This window comes from Mauremys mutica, chromosome 1, assembly GCF_020497125.1.
Source record: "Mauremys mutica isolate MM-2020 ecotype Southern chromosome 1, ASM2049712v1, whole genome shotgun sequence".
In the NCBI taxonomy this organism is placed as follows: domain Eukaryota; kingdom Metazoa; phylum Chordata; order Testudines; family Geoemydidae; genus Mauremys; species Mauremys mutica.
Genome location: NC_059072.1, coordinates 128,478,029 through 128,490,445, shown reverse-complemented (window position 1 = coordinate 128,490,445; position 12,417 = coordinate 128,478,029). Strand labels below are relative to the sequence as shown.

Here is a 12,417-nt window from a genome sequence, read left to right as displayed (position 1 = left end):
ACATTTTTCAATAGGCAAGACCATCTTGACACCAGTAATATGCTAAACCCAATGTGAACAACTTGTGAAAAAGATTACTAGCCTTTCTTTCTTTAATCAGCTATTCTAGAGTGTTCCTCTCCATTAATTAGTGGAAGAGGCAGAATGCACCGTATGTCTAAAAAGAAACCACTTCCCTTATAATTGAGGTTAACTTTGTATACTGTAAATTCAGGCATCTCATTTGAAATCAGCAGTATCTCATACATAGAAACTTTCTAGAGGACCTGATTTCCTTGTGATTGCAATTCCATTGTAACTGTTTATGAAGGGCTATATTTGCAAAATCTATACATTTCAAGGACTGTGCTAGTTTTCAAAGGACTTAAAAAAAGAGTGCGTGGGCACAGGCCAGAGCATGCACACAAATACTTACACCATATAATAAGGTGTCAGATTCTAGAATCTTGCATTAGGATGATGAGCCATTCTGCTGCTTCACATTGGTCGCCAGACTAAATGTGTCCCATTAGCCTCAATCCAGGATACAAAAGTATTAGGCCATGTCTACACTAGCACTTACGTCAGCAAAACTTTTGTCGCTCAGGGGTGTGAAAAAACCACATCCCTGAGCGACATGAGTTTTGCCGGTATAAGTGCTCGTGTGCACAGTGCTATGTCGGCAGGAAATGCTCTCCCACCAATATAGCCACAGCCGCTCATTGAGGTGGTTTTATTATGTCAAGAGGAGAGCTCTCTCCTGTCTGCATAATGTGGCTAGACAAGCAATCTTACTGTAGTACAACTGTATTGCTAAATCTGTGCTGCTCTAAGATTGTAAAGTGTAGACTTGGCCTTAGAGTGTCTTTTTGAGCCAGAGGGAACTAGGAGTCCTGCAAGATTAGAAAAAGCCAGCTTCAGAGAAAGCTCTGGCAGGAAGTTTATACGTGTTGTTATTTTAAGTCAATTATAAAAGAAAAGTTTTGACTCTATCCAACATGAGTGTAGAGCAGGCCTGCACAACTTGTAAAGCAGAGAGGGCCATATTAGTCCAAAGAAAACAGCTGAGGGCCGAACCCCCACAGCCCCGCCGACCCCCCCAGTGCCACCAAGCCCCTCCAAAACACAACACCCCCCCAGCACCACCCAGCCCCCCTGAAATACTCCCCCCCAGCACCACCCGCCCCACGGAAACAAACCCTCTTTCCCCAGCGCCGCCCCACCGAAACAGCGGTATTGAACCTTGGTAATATGTTATAGCCGGCCCCTAAGGTAGTATAATTAAGGTAAAAGAAAAATGTCTTTTTGCTAGAAGTAGAATAAGATCTTCCCCCCACTTTGTAATCACTTGCCCTGTTGAATGAATGAGGTGTGAATGAGGAAGACGTGGAAGGCAGCACCTTCAGAGAGCTGCAACCCTTGGAGAGGGGATGGGAGCCAGACCAGATCAGAAGAACAGGTCAGCCACTGACTCCTCACTCGCCTCCTCAGCTCCCCACCCTCCCCCCGGCTCACCAACTCAGCCCCCGCCACTGTCCGCCTGCCCACTCGCCTCCTCAGCCCCTGCCGCCAGCTCACCTGCCCCACCCCGCCACTGCCCGCCCACTTGCCTCCTCAGTAACACTAGTGATCTGACCAAAATCCACAAAAAGAAGGCATTTTGATGTTAGAGCTGCCATTCCATTCTGAGCGCACATTAAGTGTGCCTAGAAACTGCATTTTAATACTTAAAACTATCCTTAATTCAGCGATCCTTTTAAAAGGTGTGATTATTGAACATGCTTCTGCAGCAAGCGCCCAGGTGTGCATGGTGATTTACAACACAATAAAGACATGACCACTGCCCCAAGGAATTTGTTATCCTGGTTACGCACGACATAACATAATACAGAAAAAGATGACATCATGCAAATGGCAGTGAAGAATACATAAAATAAGGTTCTGCACAGTATACATCATTTCGTCATACATCATAGTTTCATTGTGATTGTTTTAATTATTACAATATTTATTAAATCATTTAAATTAAATAAAATTAAAGTTGTCAGAGCAGAGAGTCCATACAACATGAGCCAATGATAGGACTTGAGGCTCCAATTAAAATTAATGGGAGTTGACAGTGCTCGGCACCTTGCAGAACTGGGTCCATAGTGACTCAACTATAACCAAATGACATTTATGGTAAAGTAGAACAAACAACCTAGACTGTTTTTATTCATGAAGAGCCTCATTCTGCAAGACCTTTACACATGGAACTCCCACTGACTTCAGTGATGTTGTGTGTCTCATTAGCATGACCCTGTTACAGAGCATCAGAGTTTTTAAGGAGACACAGCCAAGTTGAAAACTAATCTATTGTAAAAAATGGTGTTCAAAGTACTACTGCTGCCCTGAGTGTCTCTGCCAATTTTTGTGACATCATAAATATATTTTCCTATTTTTAAATGCTGTTTTCTCCGCTTTTGCTGTGTGAAATGCCCATGCAAAAAGGGAAGTTCCATGCACAGCGCACTCACTGGACTGTACACGCTGTTGATCCTGCATGAGTTAGTACATTTATTACTTCTTATTATTATTACAACATTTGGCTTTACATAGTCCCTTTAAGCATAGGCAGTGAGTTATATGGGCCCATGGTGCCCGTGCTCCACCAATATTCAGGAACATGGGCCTGGCTCCACCAATGTTTGAGCTTATATTTTCAGAGCCGTTTATAGGTACGCGACAGCTCTGCTTGGACCTGTTTTGGGCACCACCAAAAATTATACAAACCTGGCGCCCATGCCTTTAAGAATATCAAAGTGTTTTAGTATGCAGTGTTGTAGCCGTGTTGGACCCAGGCTCCCTGGGGGAGGCGAGCTCCTTGTCCTGCCTCTTTGCCCACACTCCACACCAGCTCTGCCCCAGGCCCTGCCCCCACCCACTGCTGACTCACCACTTACCTCTTCACACACACCCTGGTAAAGAGGTCCCCTCACCTCCTCCCCCACCCGCCTGCCACTCACCCACCTGCCACTCGCCTCCTCACCCCCCTGCTAGACCCCACCCCACCAGGAGACACCCCCCCCACCTGCTGCACAGCTGGCTCACCACCTCACCTGCCTCTGCCCCCCCCATGACACCCTCTCCTCCCTCTTCACCTTAAAGCACTAATAACACTCCCCAAAGGAACTGAACAGGCAACAGGCATAGCTCAGTTGCCAGATAGATTCTCCTCTGCATGGCAGGGAGTTTGGTGTATGCTGTACAGAGAGAGACACAACAGGCTACCTGTGCCAAACTGAAGCCTAATCTCTCCTTTTGAAAAAGTGCTTGTCATTGACAGCCTGCACCAATGCAGTAGTTTAATCACCTTTCTTATACAGAATTCCCTGCCAGACTCGTTTACTTATACTGGGTTTGGATAAAATGACTAGATCAAGAAATAAACTCACTGGCTATGTCAGCTCCTCCTTGAGCCAGGTTAGCAACTACTTCTTCTCGGTACAGAGAATAACTGAAGGGTCGTCATTTGGAAACTGTTTTTAACCCCAATAACACATTTTCTACAACATAAAAGCCAGCTGAATGTGGCCAAAGGCTTCCTGGGCATTGGCAAATGCCTGTTAGTTAAATGGCTTCATTACCACTTAAATGGGCCTTTAACAGTTTCAGTGATCTCTGCTACTAGGTCTCTGGAAGCTTTTTCCCTGTGTAAAGTTACTCAGGGATCCCCTCTGTGCGCCTCCTCACTCCTCCCCCTCCACCCACTGACTCCCTGCTTGCATTCTCAAGCCTGGTCTACACTAGGCGTTTAAATCGGTTTTAGGAGCGTAAAACCGATTTAACGCCACAACCGTCCACACTAGGAGGCACCTTATATCGATTTTAATGGCTCTTTAAACCGGTTTCTGTACTCCTCCCTAACGAGAGGAGTAACGCTAGTATCAGTATTACCATATCGGATTAGGGTTAGTGTGGCCGCTGATTGACGGTATTGGCCTCCGGGCGGTATCCCACAGTGCACCAGTGACCGCTCTGGACAGCATTCTGAACTCGGATGCACTGGCCAGGTAGACAGGAAAAGCCCCGCGAAGTTTTGAAATTCATTTCCTGCTTCCCCAGCGTGGAGATCTCATCAGCACAGGTGACCACGCACAGCTCATCAGCACAGTTAACAATGCAGTCTCCTGAGAATCGTAAAAGAGCCGCAGCATGGACTGCACGGGAGTGCGCGAGGTGTTTAAAACATTCATGATTGCGGTATTGAGCTGAGCAGGGTCCATGCTTGCTGTGCTATGGCGTCTGCACAGTTCACCAAGCAAAAAAGGTGCGAAACGGTTGTCTGCTGCTCAGGGAGGGAGGGGTGAGGCTGTACCCAGAACCACCCGCAACAATGATTTTTGCCCCATCAGGCACTGGGATCTCAACCCGGAAATGCCAAGGGGCGGGGGAGGCTGCGGGAGCTATGGGATAGCTACGGGATAGCTACCCACAGTGCAACGCTTCAGAAATCGACGCTAGCCTCGGACCATGGACGCACACCACCGATTTAATGTGTTTAGTGTGGCCGCGCGCACTCGATTTTATAAAATCTGTTTTACAAAACCGGTTTATGCAAATTCGGAATAGTCCCATAGTGTAGACGTACCCTCACACACACACCATGCCCTGCAGGGAGTGAGGGGTGAGGAGAGACCTGGCCGGCAGCTGCGGGGACCTCCGATGGGGGAAAGGAGAGGAGGGGAGAGGAGAGGAGAGGAAAGGAGGAAGATTCATCCCAGCAGCAGCAAGCGGTGGGAGCCTCAGGGAAGGGTCAGAGCAGAGAGGGGAAGAGGTGGGAGTGGGGGGTACCACAGCCCAAATGTCGGGTGGCAGGGACAGCTGTGCTAGGGGAGGCAGTGCCTATTATTCCCGCCGCCCATGGTCCCAGGCTATTAGAGAGACAAGGTGGGTGAGGTAGTATCTTTCATTGGACCAACTTCTGCTGGTGAGAAAGACAATTGCCCCAATAAGAACTAGGTGGGTGAAACCAGCCAATCACTATACTCTCAAATGAACTTACACAGGAAAATGATAAAAAAACAAAAATGCCCTATCACCTGTGGGTGAACACTTTTCACAAAGTGATCACTCTATATCTACCCTATCAGTCCTCATCCTCAAAGGAAACCTGCACAACATTTTCAAAAGACATTTTCAAAAAGTGTTTAAATTAATAACTTTGATAGACCCTAAAAATCATGGACTGAACAGAGACACTAGATTTATGGCTTATTACAATAACACACTAACAACCCCCCACCAGCTGGCTTTACCCCCTCTTTCTTTCCCCCATGGCTGGATGGGTGTTAAGGGGCCACTTCACCTTGAATGGTCCCTTGAAATATGTGTTAACTACTTATGCTACAAAATCTGTTCCACCTTGTATTTTGCTGTGACTCTCTGAGTATATTTCCCAGACCTGAAAAATTGAGGCATCTCAAATCATTAGTAATTTTCAAAAAAGTAGTTGTAGAAATATTGTGCCCCACAGCAAGTCATTAGTAGAGCCAGGAATAGAAGCCACACAGGAGTCTCTCTCTGTTCCAACTATTACTTTACAAATTATGCTTTAATGGTATTAGCAGCATTGTAAAAACACAGCAGACTGTGACTAGGACACTCTGCACAGACTGTTCTCAATAGTACAATGCATCTGGAATCTTTCCCCTTACACTTTAGGCACTGTATATTATTTGAGTCATGGACCCTTTCATTCTTTAAACGAGTGGTTAGCACCATGTTTTGATAAATCTTTGACAAAGAAAAGCGGCAGTGCTTTTTGGATCAAAACTTTGCATTGCAAATTACCTCTATTGTAGGAATGAGACATAAGTTGTCTTTTAGCTCTGGGTTAACAAGAACAGTTTGCAAAAGCAAGTGAAAGATTGAATGTCTATATTTTAAGGGTGAGATTTTTAAAAGCACCCAACTCCCTTAGGTATTTTAAAAATCTCACCCTAAATTCACAGCTAATTCACCTAGTTCACATGAGCTGTCGAACAAAATCCACCCAATAACAAACTCCCAATGTGTGGACTAGACCACAACAGAATTATGCACAGGTTAAAAAAGAAATGTTGACAATAACTTTTGGTTGTGAGTGGTTTATTGAATATGATTAGGAGGCAAATTATTTGAGTTAGAAACAGACCATAAATTGTTGAAAGCCATATTACAGAAGCAATTATGCAAAGCACCCCAAGATTAGAAAATGGTCACGAACTTGGAAAGTACTCAGTAAATGTGGGGGGAGAAAAACAGGCATAACAAGCAGGTTCTTATAGTTGACATACTTCCAAGAGTACCTATAAATAGTGAACGCAAGGGGAGGCAGGAAGAGAAGTGTGAAGTAAATATTACCTATTTTTAAAAGAAAGTCTGACAAACCCAAATGAGCAACACAAAATTACCCCATTTTACAAGAACTTGAGAGAATAATTCTAGATGAATGGCCAACAGAAAAACCCAGCACCTCCAAGCATAAAAATGTATTGGGACTCTAGGGATGAAAATGCGCATAGGATGCAATTCTGTACATAGGATATCATGTCATAATACTACACAGCCTCAGGTTTGAAATACTAAGCATCATTTGCAGTGCCCACCCATACATGAAATCTGCAATAAATACAAGGAATAGAATGCAAAAGACCCACTGAAACCACATGAAACTCCGACTGCCATTTGTCCAAAGTCAGTGCAGATTTATTTGAACTAAACAGGAAACAGTCTCCAAGGACTACTACTGATATTTTTTTTGAACTTCAGCTGTTATACATCAAATAGCAAAGTTTGCATGTCACAGGATTCAAGATGAGTTACTCACAGATGTTGGACTGCATTTTCAAGTGGCTCATTTTAGCAAATCTTTTTGATATATCAGTTCAAGCACACCACACTTCAAGTCCTTACCATGCACAGTCAAGTAAGTGAACAGCAATAGTGCAATGTAATAAACACCTTGACTAGAAAAGTGCCTAATACAGTCAAGAGATCCATATTTAGCATGCCTAAAATGTCACTTGACACCTCAGAATGCCTTATTAAGATCACCAGCTCCAAAGTTCTTGAGCAAAAGATCAAATTCTTAATATCATCATCTAAAAGATTTTTTGAGACAGAGTATGTCTACACTGGAGTTGGAGGTGTAATTTCCAGTTTAGGTACACACGCCCATGCTACCTCGATGAGCGCTAGTGCGCTAAAAATAGCAGTGCATGGGAGGAGAAAGCATGGGAGGAGGGATGGGCTAGTCCTCTTGAGTAGAATCCCATCGGAAACCCATGATACAGACTTGGGGTAGTTAGCTCTTTCTGCTGCTCTCACTGCCCTGACTACACTGCTAATTTTAGCCTGAGTAGGAAATTACACCTCCAAGTGTGTTGACGTACCTGCAGACAATTAATACTAAAGTAGTTAAAAAAAGACTATATGCCAGGAAACTGGAAAAAATAAATACTATAACAAAAATGCTGAACAGTTACTCTATACTGCAACTGGGAGAGAATATTAGATTTCAAACAGAAAGTGTCTGACAACATGTCCAGATAACATCTATACAATCCACATCAAGTTCATCTGTTATGTTAATGGGAAGCACTACAGGACATGGTACACTGACAGGAGTAACGCATGCTCACCCAGTCACTGACAATGAGAAACACCAGGAGCAGCAAACAGACTCCAGATGGCAGGTCTGTCTCAGCAGCTGAACAGGCATAAGCAGAAAGAATTGTTCTAAGAACAAGTTTCTGTATGATCAGAACTCCACTGAGGTTCAGAGTTAGTGGTTATTGACAGATATATAATAAGAGGCAAAATAATCCTGTCATCTTTCAGGAAGTTTGGGGTCACCTTCCTTGACCTCCACTGTAGAGGTCTCCCTTTGTGTGTTTTGTTAATTGGCAGTATTCATCTGTAGGTTTGTTTTTTGTTTGTTTTCCCCTCCCAGTTCAAGTTCTAGTTCATTTGATGTGATTGCTTTTTTGAAAAGGAAGGTGTAACAACAATCATGGGATTCAGTGGATACTGACTTGTGACAGGGGTATAACCTTTGTAAACTTGACCTTGGTCACCTTCTCATAAACCGGCATAAGGACTGTTAAGTTGTTTGAGATCCAATGTGCACCGTTAATTCAACTGTTCTTCACTTGACCACAAGTCAGGCATCTTGAAATTAACACTTAAACGGGTTGGTCTTCCACAAGTCTGTAGAGAGCACTATCTGGCTTTTGAACAGCATAAAGAATATGTATATATTCTGCTGACTCAAATAGGTTATATAGTTCTTACCACGTTGAGCTTTGGCTGCTGTGTAGCTGTTTCCCTTAACCTTGGTTCTAAAATCACATTAAGACCATATTGTGGTTGACTGTGGTAATATAGTACATGTTGACAGAGAAAAGGGAGAACACAGTCTAAGGGGATATATTATTGTCTCTCTCTTTTTCCTAATTTTTTGAGGTTAGAAGGTGAAGTTTGCTAAAAGTTATTCAGAGGCAACTAGAAATTCCTTAAAGCCTGAAAGTGCTTTAATCATTTGACACTGAAGTTAGAGTTGTGGGTACCAAATAACAATCTTAAAGAAACTATATCCATCCTCGTGTCAATCTTTTAGATTAAAATACTTCTGGATTAGTCCTATTTATAAACTACTGAAAATTCAAGGAGACAAAAAGACCTGATCCAGAGCCCATTGGAGACAGTGGAAAGACTCCCATTGATTTCTGTGATCTTTGGATCAAGCCCAAAGAAAGGAATTTTTAATATTATCTTTCAAAATTTCTAATGTACTCTTCAAGTGGTAAATAAAACATCAACCATAACATTACGAAACACACTAAATTTGCCTGCAAAGATCTGCATCCATCCCTTCCTCGGGCGCTGTTGCTTAATTTTAGTTTAGTTTTTTAGATATATCCATTGCCCATAAGAAATTACACAGGATTCTTCTTTGGCCTTCATCTGGGAGGAAGACGTGTGCAAAAGGATAGGTTTTGCAATAAACTCAACCTTCTACCAAAGTCTAGTACTCCATCCAATTGACTTTTACAGGAAATTACCACAGCATTGTAGATTATACAAGTCTATTTTGAAATTAATTTTGTTTAGTAACATTGTCTTGTTAGTATAATATGTATACATAGGCTTGGAAGGATTTGATTTTTATGAGTGAATGTCAGTAAATATGGATTTCACCTTGCACATGTAACGCCAACAGACCCCGGCTGTTGGCAGGCAGGATTGAACCTGGGACCTCTGGAGCTTAGTGTATGAGCCTCTACTGCATGAGCTAAAAACCATGCGGCTATTAGCTAAGGCTGTAGAGAAGACTCATTAATCTCTCTCTAATTAGGCCTGGGCTACACTAGCGGGGGGGTTCGAACTAAGATACTTTGACTTCAGCTACGCGAATAGTGTAGCTGAAGTCGAAGTATCTTAGTTTGACTTACCTGGCCATCCTCATGGCAGCGAGGTGACTGCCGCGGCTCCCCAGTCAACTCCGCTTACTCCTCCTGCCGAGGTGGAGTATGGGCATCGATTAGTGGATCGATTTATCGCGTCCAGACAAGACACAATAAATCGATCCCCGATATATCAAACACTACCCGCTGATCCGGCAGGTAGTATAGACGTACCCTAAGTGGTCTCGGTGCCACTAGATGGGACAGAACCCCACACACACCCCAGCAAAATATAATATACATTTCCATTGACAATATTTGAAATTTATGGATAGGCAAAGAAAGAAAAATGCTGCTTGAGAACTTATTAAAGTTTGATTTAAGAATGTTTGTATATTTTGACAAGTGATGTTGACAACTTGCGGTTTAATGGTTATAAAGCTTTAACTTTTTGAATCTCAGCAGCTACTATCATAAAATAATTATTTTCTGGTACACACACACCCAAAGCTTGTTCCCCATAACTTCTCACAAATGTGAAAATGTAAATAATAAAAAAAATTAAAAAATGCTTAAAACCCATAATTTTGTGCATCTGTGAAAATTTAAATGGATAGCCAGCTAAAAATTGCTTTAAAGTAAACAGAGTTATTAACAATCAAAATTATTTAAAAAAATGGAATTCTACCAAGCCTATGTACACCTCTGCTAACATGGCTAATCCAACATTAACAAAATTACTGGCTAAAAAGTGTACATCACATAGTCTAATACTTCAATTTAAAATAACCTATTTTCAGTGGCATCCTTTATTTACTTAGCTCCTGATGAAACAAATCTTTGAATGATGTATGAAATAAAAATATTTAGGGAAAAACAGTAGTAAAAGTAGCCTGTAACTCAAACAGTTAAACTCAAAACCCTGCAGCCACAGCTGAATGATCAAAATATCTATTTAGTATATATGAACCTTTGCTGAGTGTAGTTTTACTGTGAATATATGCTGTGATGTATACGTACACTCAAATGAAGTAAAGTATAGCAATTATGGAACTTGTAATAATTTTCACAATGGACCATACTAAGCTTAGTGCTATGTTAGCAGTCTAAAAATTAGTCAGAAATTACATAAATTAGATGTGGATATAGGCTGGTCCAAGATTCCAATACAGAATAGATAGACTGCTCTCACCCTATCTGCCAGAAATAGTTGGCTGAGGAAAATATTGATCCTACATCCCTACTTTGTCTAATCAGGATTTACTTATGTTAATGGGGAACTGAGGTCTTATCAGGCATTGTTTCCTAAACTCATTTGAAAGTAAGAAGATAGTGTGTTATATTTGCAATTTTTTATTATACTTTTTTAAAAATATGCAGTTAGAATGCAAATGTTGGTAGATGCACACATACAAATGGTATTGACCCAGTGTGGAAGGCACACAGCAAATACGACATGCCCATGTAAATTGAAGGGTCACCACCTCCTATTGCCTTTACTTAAAAAGATTAAATTCAATTTAGGTTGTGTTGATGAACATGTTCTAGCTGAGCTATCCAACAACACCATTCCCATTTGCATTCTATGTTTTCAAAATTCAATTAGGAATTGGATTTTCTTCCTTGACACCAGACAAAGCATTTTTTAACCTTATTTTTAGTAGAAACTGATGGTACTCAAAGGTAACAACCATTATTTAAAGTCATATTGGTGGGCATATAATAACAACTTGATTAAGAGTTATGGGAGGGGCAAAGGGTTGGGACAGTCTAACCAAAGTATTAATGAGATGACCTTATTGTTTTTTTTCTGATTTACATTTTATAATAAAAGATTATTGATGACCCCAAGAGCTGAGAAGGTTGCTAACATGCTGGCTTAGACTAATGTTCAAGATGAGGTTCACAATATCTTCTGTTTCAAAAATCTCATTCTATGCAGGGTACGATGTATTAACATGCTAAAGGAGTCCACTTCACAAGCCAGAAAGGAGTCCACTGTATTCTAGAGCTACACTGAGGTGGAACAATGGTCCTTCCATCCAGTCAGTGGGGTTTCCAGTTGTTACTATGCCATGACTGCAGTTGATGATCATTGTCATGGCTCTCAAGTGGGTGAAAGAAACTTCCTTCTGCTCTAAAAGATAATCAGGGGTGTAGTGGAGGGAACACAGAATATCCTTCAGTTTACCACAACTGACTCGAGGGCTTGTGAAAACTCCTGGACAGACCAGTGACAAAGTGGCCTCTCCAAAATGGTGTATCTTCTGCTCTGGAGATGTATTAAAGTTGAGCTTAATATTTTTTTAAAGTCTGTTCACAGTCCATCTCCAGGTGAATATAATAGTTGGCAGACGTGGTGTTGCTTACAGCAGTGCTACTCAAACTGGTAGTCCATGGACCGGTGCCGGTATGCGAGCCATTGGCTACCAGTTCACGGCGAGTTTCCCGGAAAGAAAGAAAGAAAGAATAGTATAATTTAAAAATCACACCGGAATTCCACCAAGAATAGTTATCGGTCGATAAAGTCGACAATATTAACTAATATTATGTTTTCAGAAGCACATATTATAATATTGATAATTATGCCATAGCGCTGCAGCATGTTTTGCATGAGACGCGTGAGCGCGCGCTTACCCCACTCCTTGGCATATAAAGACCCTGCCCCACTGCCAGTTACCATCAAGAAGTTGAATAAAGAGCGTCATACGGATCTCTGCGTGTTTGTCATTTGGGACCCCATCCGAACCCACTGAACTGAGAATGTAAGTACTAATAATATTATAAATTTTAATAATGATTTTCTATCCTATCCCGCTGTATCCCTTCTGAGGTAGATAGAGATGATTGAGCACCACATACCTATTGCCAAATAGACAGTCCTCGCTTCCTCCATATCCATATATCGTTTCATACATGCTCTCATTGTTCTTACTTATAGCCTTCCCCTCTTCTAGAATCAAACCTACATGTTTCTGCCAGGAAGTTCTCGAAATTCCTTGATTTCTCC

The 12,417-nt window shown here is 41.9% G+C and overlaps 1 protein-coding gene across 2 annotated transcripts in view; it reads left to right on the top strand.

Annotated features, from left to right (window-relative positions):
* Positions 1 to 12,417, top strand: part of WNT7B (Wnt family member 7B) — a 139,897-nt gene that overhangs the window by 108,253 nt on the left and 19,227 nt on the right. The window lies entirely within an intron of this gene.